We start from the raw sequence: 20,933 nt of genomic DNA on the forward strand, positions 1-20,933 counted from the left end.
TGAAAGAAGAGTATCAAAAGTGACAGAACAAAATATAAATGTTGATGAGGACGGTCATAAGTTTGATGGAAAAGAATGGTATATTGGTAAGGCTCAGAAAAGACTACAAGGGAATAGGAATTGAAACAAGGGTTTGAGCAAACCATGAAGGAGACTGTAGACAAATCACAGGGGCTAAACTTGTACATAAAAGATTTAGATGATACAGTTTCAGATGAAAACCTCAGATTCTTCTCATATACTCAAGATCTCGTAAAAGACAACCAGATTAAAATGAGATACGTTCAATCAACAACTCTGCTGATCTTTATACCAAAGCACTGCCAACTGCTATTTTCAGAACACACGTTCATAATATTGGCATGAGGCATGTTCAGAAGATGTAACAACTCAGGCGTTGCCTACTTGAGGGGGAGTCAACTCTATACTGCACTCTTTTTCCCTTAGCTAAAGTTTTATCCCAATGGGTTTTCTTTAGCAAGGTTTTTAACGAGGCAGTACTAGTTATTCTCTAATAAAATTGTCATCCAAGGGGGAGTGTTATAAAATATCTAGATTGGATGTTAATTTTATTATTATTATATTTCTTGCATAGTAATATTTTATGCTATAAATAGACATGTATGGTAGCCATTTAAGGTGTACCATTTCTCTTGAAATATCAATATCAATATTTCTTCTCTCCTTCTTATCTTTTTTTCTCTCTTTGTTCTTATAACCATTAAAGGTAGTTATAAGCCTACTGAATTATAACACTTACCAGCTATTATTTTATATTTTATTCAATGTACAACAACAACAACAACAACAACAACAACAACAACAAAACCCAAATTTCTTTTACATTAACAGAAAATAATATTAACAAAAACTTACTATATTTTTTAGTAATATTTTTTCAGTGTCATTTTCTTTTTTTTTGAAATTAAGATTAAGATGAGGCGGATGTCCTCACCTGTCTCTTAAATCTTCAGCCCTTGTCCATGTATGAAGATTTATACAAAGTGTTTTTCAACCCTTAAATTTGGCTATGTTTGGCGACGAGCTTATTAGAGCTTTTTGGAGCTTTTAGCTTTTATGAAAAACCTCTTATTTAATAAAAATATTCGTTTGGTTGAGGGGAGCTTAAAGCTTTTAGGGGATAGAAAAAGCTACTTGATTAAACGCTAATCCCATAAGCGTTTAGAATTTTTGATCAGCTTTTGATATTCAATTTACTCAAATACCCTAAGGATTTCCCACATAACATTATTAACCTACGTTCAATCATTATACTGCCGTAATCATACTCGTCCAATCATTCATACCTCTATCTCTGATATGTTCTATCACTCTATAAGACCTTTTTATTGTATTATTTATGGTTATGGGTTATTAATATCCATACATGTGTATAAAGATTTCTTATTGGAAATTGTATGGTTCCGTGAAACATCAATTAGAAGTTTACTAATTACTCGTATATATGATTTCTTATTAGTATAGTAATTAATTATAAACGTATATGTACATATGTATGTGTTAAAATCAGAAATTTTGTTGATTATGTTTACAACATTATGATATTTGGTGATTGTTGTCCAAAAGAATGTTAAAAGAGGAACATATAAGACATAAAAAAATTTATTCAAAGTCTATTAACACTGCACACAATCTTTTGTATCATATTTTCATTCAAAGATTTCAATTATTGTAATCAAGGGCGTCTTCGTACTGGTTTCGACAAAGTTTGTCTTCAAGAAACATTCGGGAAATTTGGCTTCATCGTCGACATTAAATCCTTGATCAGCTTAATTTTAATTTAGCATTAAGTTTATTTTTCTCGTGTCCATTTTTGTCATTTTACCATTATTTTAAAAGCTCCAGCTACTTTGTCAAACAGCTAAATATATCTAAAAAGTTCCAGCTACCCGCTAACAGCTTACAGCTTACAGCTACCAGCTTTCAGCTAACAGCTCCAACTACCAGTTAGTTTTGCCAAACATACCCAAAGCAGGCATAATTAATGTGAACGGGTAAATAATATGGAGCATATTTTCTTTGTTCACAGTATTCGGAGATCGGTAGGTTATCCGGAGATCGATGGTGAATATTTTACTCCAATTTGTGGAGTTTAATCGAATTATCCCATAGCAGTTTTCGGCCGTTTCTATGGGTACCTTACATTTATAATGTATGTAGCATAACTATTTTGTGAGTTAGAAATAAGGTCGCTGTTATAAGGGGGAATGGGAATTAGATAGAAATTGATTATAATTTGACACGAGAAAAAGAGAGGAGAGGTGGAATAGCGTGAGGTGAAAGAATATGTAGTAAGGTGTAGTTTTTCAGTTTAAATGATTGATGCTGTTGGCTTCTCTTAATCACACTATTGTGTTTGTTGTTGCTTACTTATTACACCTTTTTAACTAACTAATCTCATCCTCCACAAATTAAATATAATGTTATATTTATGTTTATAAGGAATATAAGGAATATTCAAATGAATTCAACTTTGAAGTTGAGATTCAAGGGACCAATCAAAGTGCAACATGTAACGCGACAATCATATGTGTTTGAAAAAACAAATTTCAAACAAATTTATTTTTTCGAATTTTTTTTTCAATCACATGTGATTGAATTTGACATGCATTAAACCACATGTGATTCTGAATGCCAATCAAATGTGATTGTAAAACCCAATCACATGTGATTAGAAAAAATTTGAATTTTTTTTTAAAGAAAAAAATTAAAATTTTGAATTTTTTTGAAAGAATCACATGTGATTAGATTTGACATGCTAAATTTAAAAAATATAATTTCAAAAAAAAAAATTAATTTTTGTTATAAAAGTCATGGATGCTAATTTTATTATTATTATAAACATTGTATAGTAGTTTTTTTTTAGTATATATATATGTGTGTTATGAGCATATAAGGTGTACACTAAAAACATATATAAAACACCTACTTTTCTCATATTCTCTCTATATACTTATTAGTAGTCTACAGTCAAGAACCAGGCCACTAAAGAAAGTTATAAGCCTACAAAATTATAACACGTTATCAGCACGAAGTGCTCTGTATAATCAAGGTTTATCTAAGCAAGCACACGTCACTAATATGGGTAAGAAATTGTTTAACTTTTATTAACTCCACTAACATTTATATTTATGTTATTTAAGTTATATATGGTCGGTTCTACCACCTGAATTATATTTCTGTAATCTAACTTTTATTAACTCCACTAACATTTATATTTATGTTATTTAAGTTATATATGGTCGGTTCTACCACTTGAATTATATTTCTGTAATCTAACTTTTATTAACTTCACTAACATTTATATTTATGTTAAGTTATATATGGTCGGTAATACCGCCTGAATTATATTTTATGTAATCTAACTTTTATTAACTTCACTAACATTTATATTTATGTTAAGTTATATATGGTCGGTTATACCGCCTGAATTATATTTTCTGTAATCTAACTCTTATTAACTTCACTAACATTTATATTTATGCTATTAAAGTTATATATGGTCGGTTATACCGTCTGAATTATATTTTCTGTAATCTAACTCTTATTAACTTCACTAACATTTATATTTATGTTAATAAGACCTCATGATTGTACGCAACACGTCATTTGACAACACGGTACTTTATGTACGCAACACGTCATTTGACAACGCGGTACCATGGGTCGAGATTAATTCCGATCAATACGAATACGATGGGGTCTTTATATGTTATCTAACATTTATGATTACTTATGCAATTAATCATTATTTATTTCATGCATACTAATGTTTATTCTTAAATTTATAATCTTAAAAGTTAAAATAAGAAAAAGTAGTTTGTATTTTTATTAAAAGTAAATCTTAAAAGTTAAAATAAAAAAAGTAGTTTGTATTTTTATTAAAAGTAAATCTTAAAAGTTAAAATAAGAAAAAGTAGTTTGTATTTTTATTAAAAGTAAATCTTAAAAGTTAAAATAAGAAAAATATATTATAATAATATATATTATAACTTAATATATATTATAATAATATTATTAATAATATAATATGAACCTATATTCTATCCTTCCCTTATGGTTTTATTATTTGTAATCATACCATTATTCCTTTGTTTACTACTTATGAATCTAAACTAATTCTAATTTCATGTTGTTATTTGTCTATAAAAAAAAATTGATTATGATTATGATTATGATTTATGTTGTTCATCTTTCTGAAAATAGAAAATGACAAACTTATCAAAGCTTGAGTTTGATGCCTTAGACGTATCGGGAACAAACTACACATCATGGGTTATGGACGTAGAAATAAATCTTGGATCATTGGGTATTCTAGAAACTTTAAAAGAAAATAATACTTGTTCCGATCAAGATAAATTAAAATCAATTGCTTTTATTCGCAAACATATTGATACCACTTTAAAACATATGTTTCTCACTATCAAAGATCCACATGTTTTATGGGAAAGTATCAAGAGTAGATTCGATAATCAAAAGGAAATATTACTCCCAGCTGCGAGGGAAGAATGGAGAAATCTAAGGTTCCAAGATTTTAAAAAGGTAAGTGAATACAGCTCGGCCATGTTCAAGATCCGTTCAAAGCTTCAATTCTGTGGTCAAGAAATAAGTGATGTTGATATGATGGAGAAAACTTTCTCCACAATGCATTCTGCAAACATAACTGTGCAAGAAAATTTAAGATTGCAGAATTATATAACTTTTTCCAAACTTCAAACTTATCTCTTAGTTGCAGAAGTTAATAAAGAATTACTGATGAAAAATCAAGAATCTCGTCCTACCGGTGCGCTAGCATTTCCTGAAGCTAATGCTATTAACAATAATAATAATAAAAGAAGAAATGCACATGGACGAGGGCGTGGACAAGGTCGTGGCCATATTGGCCAAAACCATCATCATGGAAATTACCATAACAATAATAAAAATCATAACTATGTTCGAAATCAACCTTATGGTAATGGTCGTGGTGGTGGTCGTGGTCGTGGACAAAGAAATAATAATCCACAAAATTATAAAATTCAAACACCATACAATCCCACAAATCACAATGTTGAAGAAGGCTCTTCAAAGAATGTTGAAGATTCTTGTTACCGATGTGGTAAAATTGGCCACTGGTCTAAAAACTGCCGAACAAATCAGCATTCTGTTAATCGGTATCAAGAATCCCTAAAGGGAAAACGAAAAGAAGCAAATCTTGTGGATGACCTTGATACAAAAATCACTGAGCCAACTTGTGACTACTTTAATGAATAAATTTCTAATATCTATATATATAGATATCCTATTATATGTTTTCGTTAAATAAATGGTTGTAGATTTTCAATCTACACCATATCTAGTTTACTACATATTTCCTTATTATGTGTTATCGTTTGTAACATGTTTTGAATGTAATATATTGATGAATTATGTACTCATTATTTGTTTCTCATATTTTTTTTAAAGTTCATGATGTATACTGCTGGAGTAAAAAATCAGTCAAATGGTGGAGATATTTGTATTGCAGACAGTGGTGCCACTCACACCATACTCAAATCTAAAAAATATTTCACAGACTTGAAAGCAACGGAAGGAACTATACATACTATATCAGGTCCTGTGGACTTAATAAAAGGAATGGGAAAGGCAAAATTCATGTTACCAAATGGTACGAATTTTCTGATAAATAATGCCTTATTTTCTCCCATGTCAAAGAGAAATTTGTTAAGTCTCTCTGACATATACCAAAATGGATATGATTATCAGTCAGTAACAACAGAAAATGAAAAATATTTAAGTATCACTGATAAGAATCGTGTAATTAAAAAACTACCAAGACTTCATTCTGGTTTACATTATACACATATAAATGTACCTGAAGTAAATGTGGTAGTTAAAGAAAAATCATGTGATCATGTAATGATCAGTTTGTGGCATGAGAGATTAGGCCACCCAGGATCAACAATGATGAAAAGAATAATACAAAATACACATGGACATCCATTGGCGGATCAACGGATCCCTCATGATGCACTTATCCCATGTACATCATGCTCACTTGAAAAGTTGATAATAAGACCATCACCTCTTAAGGTTGAAAAAGAATCACCAATGTTTCTTGAAAGAATTCAAGGTGATATATGTGGACCAATTCATCCACCATGTGGACCATTTAGATATTTTATGGTTCTAATAGACGCATTTAGTAGATGGTCTCATGTTTGTCTATTATCAAGTCGAAATATGGCATTTGCAAAATTTCTTGCTCAAATTATTAAATTGAGAGCACATTTCCCTGATTATACTATTAAAAGGGTGAGACTAGATAATGCCGGTGAGTTTACGTCTCAAGCATTTAATAACTTTTGCATGTCTATTGGGATTATTGTTGAACATCCCGTTGCCCATGTGCATACACAAAATGGTTTAGCTGAATCATTAATTAAATGATTGCAGCTAATAGCTAGACCATTGATAATGCGAACAAAACTCCCAGTATCTGTATGGGGCCATGCAATTTTGCATGCTGCATCATTGATTCGCATTAGACCAAGCGCAAGTCATACATATTCTCCCTTGCAACTTGCTTTTGGCCATCAGCCAAATATTTCCCACCTTAGAACATTTGGTTGTGCGGTTTATGTTCCTATCGCACCACCACAACGCACTAAAATGGGTCCTTAAAGAAGGATGGGAATATATGTTGGATATGAAATATCTTCAATAATAAGATATATTGAACCCATGACGGGTGATGTTTTTACAGCACGTTTTGCTGATTGTCACTTTAATGAAACATTATTCCCTAAATTAGGGGGAGAAATAAAAAATAAAGAAAATGATGTTTCATGGTGTGAACTTCAATTAATGTATCTTGATCCTCGCATAAAAGAATGCGAGACCGAAGTTTAAAAAATAATGCATATGCAAGAACTTGCGAATAAATTGCCTGATGCATTTACAGATACAAAAAGAGTGACTAAATCATATATACCAGCAGCAAATGCTCCAGCTCGAATTGAAATTCCAAAAACTGACAATAATGTCATTCGTGAGTCTTTGCCACGCCAGAAACGTGGGAGACCAATTGGTTCCAAAGATAAAAATCCTCGAAAAAGAAAATCAGCTGATAATGAGGTAAAAGAAAGTGTTCAAGAAGAACTACAAATCAATACTCCTTCTGCAGAGGAGATTGATGATGTCAATACGGAATTTTCAATCAATTATACACATTCAAAAATATTATGGAACCGAAATGAAATGAAAAATCTTGATGAGATATTTTCATATAATGTTGCATATGACATCATGAATGATGATGATGATCCAGAACCAAAATCTGTCATGGAATGTCAAAATAGACATGATTGGGATCATTGGAAAGGAGCAATACGAGCTGAATTTTAATCGCTCAATAAAAGAAAAGTTTTCGGATCTATCATTCTCACACCTAAAGATGTGAAACCTGTGGGATATAGATGGGTTTTTGTACGAAAAAGTAATGAGAAAAATGAAGTTACAAGGTATAAAGCTAGACTTGTAGCTCAAAGTTTTTCTCAAAGACCAGGAATTGATTATGAGGAAACTTATTCTCCTGTTATGGATGCAATTACTTTTAGATACTTAATCAGCCTGGCAGTTTCTAAAAATTTAGAAATGCATCTCATGGATGTTGTGACTGCTTATCTTTATGGATCACTTGATAGTGATATATATATATATATATATGAAGATACCTAAAGGATTTAAGGTATCAGAAGCAACCAATGCAAAACCCAAAGAAATGTACTCAATCAAGTTACAAAGGTCTTTATATGGGTTGAAACAATCGGGTCGCATGTGGTATAAATGATTAAGTGATTACTTGATAAGCAAAGGGTATACCAATAATCTTATTTGCCCATGTATTTTCATTAAGAAAACAACATCCGGATATGTGATCATAGCTGTTTATGTTGATGATCTTAACATCATAGGAACAAATAAAGAGATCCATGAAGCCATTCAACTTCTAAAGAAAGAATTTGAAATGAAAGATCTCGAAAAAACCAAGTATTGCCTTGGTTTACAAATTGAGCATATGCCTAATGGTTTACTTATACATCAAACAACATATACTGAAAAGATTTTAAAACGTTTCAATATGGACAAGGCAAAACCATTAAGTACTCCTATGGTTGTTAGATCACTTAATGTTGACACTGATCCATTTCGTCCCTGTGAAGATCATGAAGATATCCTGGGACCAGAAGTACCATATCTTAGTGCAATTGGAGCTCTTATGTATCTTACAAATTGTACAAGACCTGACATTTCTTTTGCAGTTAATTTGTTGGCAAGGTTCAGCTCAGCTCCTACCAAAAGACACTGGAATGGGATCAAACACATATTTCGATACCTTCGAGGAACTACTGATTTAGGATTATTTTATTCTAACGAATCAAAACAAGATTTGGTTGGTTATGCAGATGCAGGTTATTTATCTAATCTACATAAAGCTAAATCTCAAAATGGATATGTATTCCTAAATGGAGGTACCGCAATATCATGGCGTTCTCAAAAACAAACACTTGTTGCAACATCATCAAATCATGCCGAAGTGATTGCATTACATGAAGCTACTCGGGAATGTTTTTGGTTGAGATCAATGACACAACTCATTACTGATTCTTGTGGACTAGAACGTTGAGATCAATGACACAACTCATTACTGATTCTTGTGGACTAGAACGCGATAAAAGTCCAACAACTATATATGAAGATAATGCAGCTTGCATAGCACAAATGAAAGAAGGGTATATCAAAAGTGACCGAACAAAACACATACATCCTAGATTCTTCTCATACACTCAAAATCTCATTAAGGACAACGAGATTGAAATGAGATATGTTTAGTCCAGCAAAAACTCTGCCGACCTTTTCACCAAAGCACTTCCAACTGCTATTTTCAGAACACACGTTCATAATATTGGCATGAGACATGTCCAGAAGATGTAACAATTCAGGAGTTGCCTACTTGAGGGGGAGTCAACTCTATGTTGCACTCTTTTTCCCTTAGCTAAAGTTTTATCCCAATGGATTTTCTTTAGCAAGGTTTTTAACGAGGCAGTACTAGTTATTCTATAATAAAATTGTCATCCAAGGGGGAGTGTTATAAAAGTCATGGATGCTAATTTTATTATTATTATAAACATTGTATAGTAGTTTTTTTTTTAGTATATATATGTGTGTTATGAGCATATAAGGTGTACACCAAAAACATATATAAAACACCTACTTCTCTCATATTCCCTCTATATACTTATTAGTAGTCTACAGTCAAGAACCAGGCCACTAAAGGAAGTTATAAGCCTACAAAATTATAACAATTTTTGATTTTTTTTCAAAATTTTCTTTTTTGAAAAGATTTGTTTTGGAAAAAAATTTGCAATCATATGTGATTGTCGTGCCACAAGTCGCCCTCTGATTGGTCCGTTAAATTTTATGAAAATTGTTGGATTCAAGGGATTACAATTCTTATGTATATGTGTGTGTGTATATATATATATATATATATATATATATATATATATATATATATATATATATATATATATATATATATATATATATATATATGCAGGATCCATTGAGGAATAACCTGTAACACCCTCGAACCAGGCCTATTTAAAATGGACTATTTTGTCATTGTATGCTATTAATTGTGATATTTTTAATTATATGTTTATAATTATTTAGTTACTTGGTTAAGACCAGTTCGTGACAAGGGTCACATGGTGTAACATCCCGTTTTCTTCATACGTGTCTTAAGGTCCTTATTAAATCGTTAGAACGTTTATATTTCGCTTGTTTATGTGATTAAATGATATAAAGTGTTAACTCTATGTATACGAGATATATTCATATATTACGTTTGAGATTGGATGCATGTATAAGTATATGCATAGGTTTTGATAGCGTTAGGTCATTTGAGACTTAAAGACGAAGTTTAAACGAATATAGGAAGCGTGAATTAGGTGTACAAGTCAAGTAAATCATTGTTGATTTAAAATAGTCGAAATGGCCAGTTACACGCCATTGCCGCGCCGCGGAGATCTTGGGCGCACTGCGACAAATAAAGCAAATCAAAGCAGGAGTGAATTAAGACAACTCGAAAATCCAGTGTATTGCCGCGCCGCGACAATTGAGGTCGCGAAGCGACAAAGCTGCAGATCTGATCTGTTTTTCCTATTTAAAAAGGGGTGGTCCAAGGGTATTTTCATCTTTTTGCGTATGGATCTGATTGGAGCATTAAACCCCAACCACTTATCTCATTTAATTCATTTTCTTTTCTCTTTTCTTTCCATTTTCTCTTCCAAAACACAAAACCCATTTGAATTAAAAGTGAGATTCGAAGGTGAAGACTTGTGATTCGATCTTTGGAGCAAATAGAAAATTTGTTCTCCTCGTTCTTAGCTACGACTTGATAGTATTGGTAAGTCTTAACTCCATGTTTTGAGTTTTAGTTAATTTATGGCTAGGGTTTTGGCCATTTGAGTCTTGTGAGACCCATTTGGGAGTTAAATGGGTGAATTTGGGTAATATTGATGAAAGGAAACCCTAATAGCTATAACCTAGGGTTTGGTCTTATGAATTGAGGTTGTAAGTATCAAATGGTGTTGTTAGTCACCAACACACTTGTTTAAAGTTGAAAGACTTGTAAATGGGTTAAGTGTGACTTAAATTATGTGTCTAAGTGCTAAAATGAGTCAAGTGGGTAATGGTTGACCTAATTGGGCGAAATGGGTATGAAATACTCTAAGTTTGTGTTAGTTAAGGTTAGTAGACTTTAAATTACTTGCTTTAGTGATTTAAGATGAGTCTTGGCCATTTATGGGCGGTTTTGGTGTAGTTGAGTTATTTAATGCAATTGGGTCATTAAATGCTCAAGTGTAAGTAATGTGGTTAGTTCCACAAGTTGTGTATTGAATGTGTACTTAATGTATTAGGTACCTTGCTCGAAGCATACAGAAGTGTTAAATCACCACTGACGTGTTAAGGTGAGTGGAATAATTATATATATAGGTATATGATTTATTTGCTTGTGGGGTATGGGTTAAAGTTCGATGTTGACGATACCATATCCTAGAGTATATTGTTTGTTCGTTTTGATGAGGGTTTAAGTTCGATGTTGACGATACCTCATGTATGGATTTAAAGTTCAATGTTGACGAAGCCATACCACTATTGTAGTGACGTTAGTTGATGAGGGTTAAGTTCGATGTTGACGATACCTCATATGTGGGTTTAAGTTCGATGTTGACGATACCACATTTATTGGGATGAATGGGGATTAAGTTCGATGTTGACGATACCATTCGTAAGGCTAGCCTTGGAATTTGCGTACTAATGGATGTTGTGAACATCAATGTTTGTGTATTATGTTATAGCATATTATATTGCGTGTGATTATATGATATTGCTATACTAGCGTGTGTTATCGGAGGTTTAGCGTTATACTTTAAGATGATATGCTAATTGTAATGTTAGTATGTATGCGGAATTGTGTAAGTGTTTGCAAGTGGGTAAGTTATATATGTATATGTATAATTATTGCATTTGATATCGCATATTTTATACACGTTTTCCTAAGCGATATCGATCACATTTTAGTCCGTTCGGATACGATCTGGCGGTTATATTGATGATATTGAGAACATCCGAGTTTGAAAAGTTTATTGTTGAAGAGTGGCGTTTTATGTAGTTTTTGAGGCATTTGCTAATTGATTATAATTATTGGTGCTCCGGGGTTGGAAACATTAAGTACATATCGGGTATTTTAGTTATAAGTTATTATTTGTATTGTAAAGGTGCAAAGGAAGGTTGGAATCAGAACACGTCGAAGACCGCGGCGCGGAGACCATGGCCGCAGCGCGGTAATACAAATATTTCGATATCAGAAAGGGGTTTAAAGAAAGGTCCAGAATCATTTATAGGCCGCGGATGGACAAATGGGTCCGCGGCGCGACATTGGTCGAGTTTCAATCTCAGGAGAGGATTTCAAGATGTTCCAGTTCAAGTTAACTGTAGTGGCGTGACAAATTTGGCCGCGACGCGGAGGTCTGTCGGTCCAGATATATTTGGCAGGTATTTAAGGCCCGAAAAATACCCTAACTTATCACTTTTGCATCCAGAAGAATTCCAGCAGCTTTTTGACGAAAAAGGGTGATTTTTGGGGAACCCCAAGATCATTCTAACACATCAATCATTCCGGAAATGCGTCTCGATCCGTTCATCATTCAAGAACACAATTTTCATTAGGTTTAATTCTTATCTTCATAATGAATACTCTTAATTGTTTATTTGTGATATTGGTTTTAGCCATGGTTGGTTAAGCTTTTTAATGTTTGTCTAGATTGAATATTCGTATGTGTTTGGATGATACTTTAATGTTTTATTGATTAATGCATGATAATTATGAGTTTTGATTAAGAACCATTCTTGTGGGTGTTGATTATTGTTACTAGGTTGATTAGTGATCTTGTTTGAACAAAGGGAACCCTGTTTCAATTTAGTACACTAGTTTTCAATTGATTTGTCTTAACCAATTGGGTGCTTACTGGACCAAGGGGGTAAATCGGGTAACAAAGATTAAACAAAACATGGGTGAATTGTGTGGAGCGAACGCGTAACCAATTGAATCTTAATCTTGTAATTAGTTAATTACTAAGTCACAAACGAAAGAGGTCTTTGGTGAAAGGGAACCCTAAGCCAATAAATCCAAGTTTGACGTGTTTGCTAAAAGAGAACTCTGGGTAAACCGACTTTGTAGATGCATGTATTGATAAATTGAACTAGTGCTTAATAACAAATCATCCGACACTGCGAATAGGAGATCTAGGCGAACATTCTTTTATCTATTAAATTCAAATATCTTTACTTTCCGTTGAGTCTGCATTTATTTCTATAAACTTAAAAACACAAAAATATTGTCTTTTACTTTTAATCAATCTTTGATTTGGCAAATCGTTAAATAGCCACAAAACAAACTATCTAGTACTTTCGATTTTCATAGATTAACTTAGTTTATTTTATTAGTTGCAATCTTAATTCTCACGGTTTAACTGTCCTTGGAACGATTTCAGAATTACCAACTTTATACTATTACACGATCGGGTACACTGCCCGTTAGTGTGTAGTAATCTTTTAACCGACATTTTCCATTGATAAATTATATACTAGATTTCAAACATCAAGTTTTTTGGCGCCGATGTCGGGGACAGTTGTGTCGGAAATTAAGATTGTTATCTAATTGTTCTTAGTTTAGTTTTAGTTATAGTTTATTATTTCTTTGCGTATATTCTCAGTTGAATCGGTGCGTTTAATCAATTGTTAGTTTTGATTTTGCAGGTAACAGGTAGTGCATGCCACATACGCATTCTTCTAATTCTCCGATTCTTTAACCATTTGCAGAACCCGAAAAAGAGTTATTCGGAGCGTTAAGTCAAGAGCAATAGTCTACGGTGGATTCATCTTTTTCTTCGAGTGCTAATATAATTAATTTGGGTAGTAGTTCTGAGACTGTGGTGCCCGATACACCACCTGAAATCAGAGAAGAAGAAGAATCTTACATTTCATTAGATCTTTTCGAGACTGAAGATATGGCTGACCAAGCTGATCAACCAAATCGTCCTCAGACTATGGCAGAAAAGTTGAAGGCCACACGAGGGAGCCAAGGCAATTTGATTACTCAACCAAACATCACTCAGCCTTTTCAAATTACAGGGCCGATCCTGAGTTTGATTTCTTCTGACTGCCAATTTCATGGTAAGGATAGTGAAGATGCTAACGAGCATCTTCGTATTTTCAATGATGTTTGCAACATTTTCAAACTGCATGAGGTTGCCGATACTTCGATCAAGACGAGGCTTTTTCCCTGGAATCTTAAGGGAGAAGCTAAGAGATGGTTAGATAAGCAACCGGAAGAAGCGAATACCTCTTGTGATACGTTGGTAGATAAGTTCTTATCAAAGTTTTTCCCTGCGTCTCGAGCTGCTAGACTTCAAGCAGATATTTCTCAATTCAGACAAAAGAGCAGCGAGACACTATTTGATGCTTGGGACCGTTATTATAATATGTTACGCTCGTGTCCGCAACACGGGTTGAATGATTTACAAAAGGTCCAGATTTTCTATAAGGGGTGTGACATCCCAACTCGTCATAGTATTGACCAAGCAGCAGGTGGAAATTTAATGGATAAAACCGAAGAACATGCATTAGAGATTATTGAAAAGCAAGCTGCTTACACTCACGAATGGCATCAAGATCATGAGTCAACTCGTTCAGCGTCAGTTAAGAGAACCGAAACCACTGGTGCATATGATGATTATGGGTCTATTAATGCTAAGTTAGACAAATTTGGTAGACACTTGGAGAAGTTGGAGAAGGACATGCATGGTATTAAGGTTGGTTGTGAATTTTGTGGGGGATTACACTTAGGAAAGGATTGTGATGCGAGTTTGACTATGAATCAGAAAGAAGAGATCGCTTATATTAGTCAACAGAATAACAATCAGTTTCAGGGATGTGCGCAGTTTAATAGGAATTTCAACAATCCCTATAATCCTTAAGGTAATCAAGGTTCGAGGTTTCAGCCAGGTTCTAGTGGAGGATATCAACAGCAAGCTCCCGGGTATTTTCAGAAACCCCAAGCCGAAGAGAAAAAGTCCAACCTTGAAGCTATGATCGAGAAGCTTGTGATGTCACAAACTCAGCTTGTTACTACTGTTACTCAGAACAATGAGAAGAATGATCAAATGTTTCAAAATCAACAAGCAGCTATTCAGAATCTGGAGAAACAAATTGGTCAACTTGCTAATCAGAATAATGAAAGGAAACTGGAGGAGTTACCGAGTAAGATAGATAATAACCCGAAGAATGGGCACGTTAATGTTATCACCACCCGAAGTGGTTTAGCATATGATCTACCGAGGAAGCCCGATGAGTATGATTTGCGAGTACCGTTGGTTAAGGATAGTGAGTCGGTTGTTGTTAGTGAACCGGAGGGGGGAAAAGGAGCCAGAACAGGTGATTGAGAAGGTTGTGAGGGTACCGGAAACTGTTGCTGCAAAACCGGTAGTTAAAGAGTATCAATCACCGCTCCCATTCCCGAGGAAGCAGAGATTGGAAAAGCTGGAGGCAGAAAAGTCCAAGTTCATGGACTTGATTAAAAAAGTTAACATTAATTTGCCTTTTATTGATGTGATTGCAGGTATGCCCAAGTATGCAAGGTTTCTTAAGGTCTTGCTAACTAACAGGAAGAAGCTGGAGAACGTGTCTTCAGTCAGGTTGAATGCCGCATGCTCAGCGGTAGTTGCAAACAAGCTTCCCGAGAAGCTTGAGGATCCTGAGAGTTTCACTATTCCTTGTTTACTGGGTAATTTGGATTGTATGAGGGCGTTGGCAGATTTGGGGGCTAGCATAAATTTAATGCCCTATTCTATTTACTTAAAGCTAGACCCCGGGGAGTTGAAACCCATGTGTATGGCTATTCAGCTGGCTGACCGCTCCATTAAATTCCCTCGTGGAATTATCGAGAATATGCTAGTTAAGACCGGGTCGTTGGTTTTCCCTGCCGATTTCGTGGTGTTGGATATGGAAGTGGATGAGAGGATTCCACTGATTTTGGGTCGGCCATTTTTAAATACGGCTAGATGTATCATTGATGTCTATGGCCAACAGTTGACCCTTATGATAGATGATTTGCATGCAACTTTCTCAATCGACCATGCTTTAAAATACCCTGCCTACTGATAATGCTAAAAACGAACATATATTTCATAGCATTATTCCTCAAAAAAAGACAAGCTTTTAGTTGCAATTGTTCTATTTACAAGTGATATTCGTTTGTATAATAAAAGGTGAAGACAAAAGACAGATTCGACGAATTGAAGACGCAAACGACCAAAAAGATCAAAAGTACAAAAGACAATCAAAAAGGTTCCAATTATTGATAAGAAACGTCTCGAAATTACAAAAGTACAAGATTCAAAACGCAAAGTACAAGATATTAAATTGTACGCGAGGACGTTCGAAAATCCGGAACCGGGACCAGAGTCAACTCTTAACGCTCGACGCAACGGACTAAAAATTACAAGTTAACTATGTATATAAATATAATATAATATAATATATAATTAATTATATTAATTATATATATATTATATTTATAAATAAAAAAACCGTCGGCAGAGAAAAACTCCAAGGACTGAGCTGTAAAAGTAACCTCCATGACTCGCGGAGTTTGAAGAGGTTTTCACCGCGAGTCGCGGAGCCCCAAAATTGAAAACTGCCTATAAAGCCAACCGAATTCTGATCAAAATCATCATCTTTTTCTTCCTCATTCATACGTAAAATTTATATTTATATTTATAATTTATATTTTAATTTTAATTATAATTCTAATAATAAGGGTATGTTAGCGAATATTGTAAGGGTGTAAGTCGAAATTCTGTCCGTGTAACGCTACGCTATTTTTAATCATTGTAAGTTATGTTCAACCTTTTTACATTAATGTCTCGTAGCTAAGTTATTATTATGCTTATTTAAAACGAAGTAATCATGATGTTGGGCTAATTACTAAAATTGGGTAATTGGGCTTTGTACCATAATTGGGGTTTGGACAAAAGAACGACACTTGTGGAAATTAGACTATGGGCTATTAATGGGCTTTATATTTGTTTAACTAAATGATAGTTTGTTAATGTTAATATAAAGATTTACAATTGGGCGTCCCTATAAATTACCATATACACTCGATCGGACACGATGGGCGGGGTATTTATATGTACGAATAATCGTTCATTTAACCGGACACGGGAATGGATTAATAGCCACTAGAATAACTAAAACAGGGGTGAAATTACATTCAAGGGTAATTGGTGTAATTGTTAGCAAAGTAGTAAAACCTTGGTTTACACGCAGTCGATAACCTGGTGTATTCATTAAACAAAGTATTAAAACCTTGTTACAATTCGAATCCCCAATTAGTTGGAATATTTAACTTCGGGTATAAGAATAATTTGATGAGGACACTCGCACTTTATATTTATGACTGATGGACTGTTATGGACAAAAACCAGACGGACATATTAAATAATCCAGGACAAAGGACAATTAACCCATGGGCATAAAACTAAAATCAACACGTCAAACATCATGATTACGGAAGTTTAAATAAGCATAATTCTTTTATTTCATATTTAATTTCCTTTATTTTATATTTAATTGCACTTCTAATTATCGCACTTTTATTTATTGTTATTTAATCGCACTTTTAATTATCGTACTTTTTAATTATCGTAAGTTTATTTTATCGCACTTTTATTATTCGCAATTTCATTATCGTTATTTACTTTACGCTTTAATTTAAGTCTTGTATTTATTTTATATTTTACATTAGGTTTTAACTGCGACTAAAGTCTTAAAATCGACAAACCGGTCATTAAACGGTAAAAACCCCCCTTTATAATAATAATATTACTTATATATATATTTGTATTTTTAATAAAAGTAAACTAATATAGCGTTGAGCTTTGTTTAAAGATTTCCCTGTGGAACGAACCGGACTTACTAAAAACTACACTACTGTACGATTAGGTACACTGCCTATAAGTGTTGTAGCAAGGTTTAAGTATATCCATTCTATAAATAAATAAATATCTTGTGTAAAATTGTATCGTATTTAATAGTATTTCCTGCTAAAATTAATAACTATTTTATATACACCTCGCATAACATCACCTACACTGATTATACATGTTATTTTCTTAACACCGTGAATGTCCAGTTTGAGTTGTTGCAGGAATTCCCAGAGTTACAGGGCTCAGGAGAATGTTCATTGGTTGAAATTGATGAAGAGTTGCAGGTTGAGGAGGTGGATATTTTGACCACCTTGATGGAAAACAGCTATGAGCAACTGAGGAGGAGTTCAAAGAACTCGAACGTGATGCGGATTACCGAAGTAAGTCTTCAATTGAAGAACCTCCCGAGTTAGAATTGAAGCCACTTCCAGATCATTTGGAATACGCTTATTTGCAGGAGGAATCTAAGCTTCCGGTAATTATTTCTTCTTCTCTTACTACAGGTCAGAAAACTGAGCTTGTAACCATGCTGCAGGCCCATAAACCGGCCATTGCATGGAAAATTCACGACATTAAGTGTATTAGTCCCTCCTATTGCACCCACAAAATCCTAATGGAGGATAACTCCAAACCTGTGGTGTAACGACAAAGGAGGTTGAACCCGCACATGAAAGATGTCGTGAAGAAAGAGATCATTAAGCTCCTCGATGCAGGTCTGATTTACCCGATCTCTGACAGTGTTTGGATTAGCCCGGTACACTGTGTACCTAAGAAAGGTGGTATGACTGTTACCACTAATGATAAAAATGAGTTAATTTCCACTAGGACTGTCACGGGGTGGCGTGTTTGTATTGACTATCGTAAGTTGAATGACGCCACACGCAAGGACCACTTCCCGTTACCTTTCATGGATCAAATGCTAGAGAGGTTAGCGGGAAACAACTTTTATTGTTTTCTTGATGGTTTTTTGGGCTATTTTCAAATTCCTATCTCGCCTGAGGACCAGGAGAAAACTACTTTCACGTGCCCGTATGGCACTTTCTCATACCGACGCATGCCCTTTAGCCTTTGCAATGCTCCGGCCACTTTTTAAAGGTGCATGATGGCCATATTCCATGATATGATAGAGGATTGCATGGAGGTGTTCATGGATGACTTTTCTGTCTTCCGTGACACTTTCGATTCATGCCTTCTTAATTTAGAATGGATGTTGGAAAGGTGTGAAAAGTCTAATCTTGTGCTCAATTGGGAAAAGTGCCATTTCATGGTTCAAGGGGGCATAGTTCTCGGGCACAATATTTCTAAGGACGGTATTGAGGTGGATCCCGTGAAGGTAACGGCTATTAAGAACCTTCCACCTCCCACCGATGTTAAGGGTGTTCGGAGTTTTCTCGGGCACGCCGGTTTTTACCGGCAGTTTGTTAAAGATTTTTCTAAAATTGCTAACCCAATGAGCGAACTCCTCGAAAAGGACACACCGTGGAATTTCTCTGAAGAGTGCCTAAAGGCATTCAATATTCTTAAGGAGAAACTGATCAATGCGCCCATTATAATTGCTCCGAATTGGTCCCTTCCATTTGAGCTTATGTGCGATGCTTCTGATTTTGCTGTTGGCTCTGTTTTGGGTCAAAGGGTCGAGAAACATTTCCGACCCATTTACTATGCAAGCAAGACCTTGCAGGGAGCACAATTGAATTATACTACCACTGAAAAGGAGCTCCTTGCGGTGGTATTTTCGTTTGATAAGTTCCGGTCCTACTTAGTCTTGTCTAAGACTATTGTTTTTACGGACCATTCTGCTCTTAAGTACCTCTTTTCGAAACCAGATGCAAAACCTCAACTGCTTAGATGGATCTTGCTTTTGCAAGAATTCGATATCGAGATCCGGGATAAAAAGGGTGCTGAAAATCTAGCGACTGACCACTTGTCTAGACTCGAGAATCCAAATCTCGAAGTCCTTCGCGAATCGAGTATCCATGTGATTTTCCCGATGAATATCTCATGGCGATGGACAAGGTGGACGAGCCATGGTACGTGGACATTGCTAATTATCTCGTCGGGGGATTCTTGGAAAAAGGGTGGTCACATCAAAAGAGGAAGAAATTCTTCAGTGACCTTAAGTACTATTTCTGGGAGGCCCCCTATCTTTTTCGTTGTTGTCCCGATGGAGTTATCCGTCGGTGTATTTCCGGTGAGGAGTGTATGCGTATTTTGACCGAGTGCCATAGTGGGCCTACCGGTGGGCATTTTGGACCCCAAATTACAGGGCGTAAAGTCTATGATGCCGGCTTCTTTTGGCCGACAATTTTCAAGGATGCCCACCGGATTTGCAAATCGTGCGATTCATGTCAAAGGGCCGGTAAAGTCACCAAACGGGATGAGATGCCTCAACAAAGCATCCAAGTTTGCGAAGTATTTGACGTTTGGGGAATTGACTTTATGGGGCCATTTCCGAAATCTCAGAATTATAGTTACATACTCGTTGCCATTGACTACGTGTCTAAATGGGCCGAAGCGCAAGCTTTGGCCACAAACGATGCACGAGTTGTGATTTCGTTCCTTCAGCGTTTATTCTCTCGATTTGGAACTCCTAAAGCTTTAATTAGCGATAGGGGTACTCATTTTTGTAACGCCCAAATGGAGAAGGTATTGAAGCGATATGGAGTTCTCTATAAAGTTTCTACTTCATACCATCCCCAAACGAGCGAACAAGTTGAGAATACCAATCGAGCTCTTAAAGGGATTCTTGAGAAAACTGTGGGGTCGAATCCGAAGAAGTGGGCGAATAAGCTCGATGAAGCTTTGTGGGCGTTTCAAACCGCCTACAAAATGCCAATTGGTACCACTCCTTATCGGTTGGTTTATGGAAAAGCGTGCCATCTCCCGTTGGAGATTGAGCATAAAGCGATGTGGGCACTTAAAAAGTGCAATTTAGATTTGAAGGAAATCGGACGCCTAAGGGCGGGGAAACTGAATGAGCTTGGTGAATTATGCCTTGATGCGTATGAGATTCATTGATTTATAAAGAGAAAACCAAGCAATGGCATGATAGAAGGTTAAAGGGTCCGAAAGCGTTTAATGAGGGGGATCGAGTACTCTTGTTTAACTCTAGGTTGAAGCCGTATTCACTATACACTAAACTAGACCTTGGAGAATTGAAACCAACTAGAATAAGCATACAACTAGCCGATAGATCAATAAAATATCCTAGAGGGATAATGGAGAACATGCTAGTTAAAGTTGGTACTTTAGTATTTCCAGTAGATTTTGTTGTTTTGGACATGGAAGAAGATTCTCAAGTTCCTCTCATAT

This window comes from Rutidosis leptorrhynchoides, chromosome 8, assembly GCF_046630445.1.
Source record: "Rutidosis leptorrhynchoides isolate AG116_Rl617_1_P2 chromosome 8, CSIRO_AGI_Rlap_v1, whole genome shotgun sequence".
Lineage (NCBI taxonomy): Eukaryota > Viridiplantae > Streptophyta > Magnoliopsida > Asterales > Asteraceae > Rutidosis > Rutidosis leptorrhynchoides.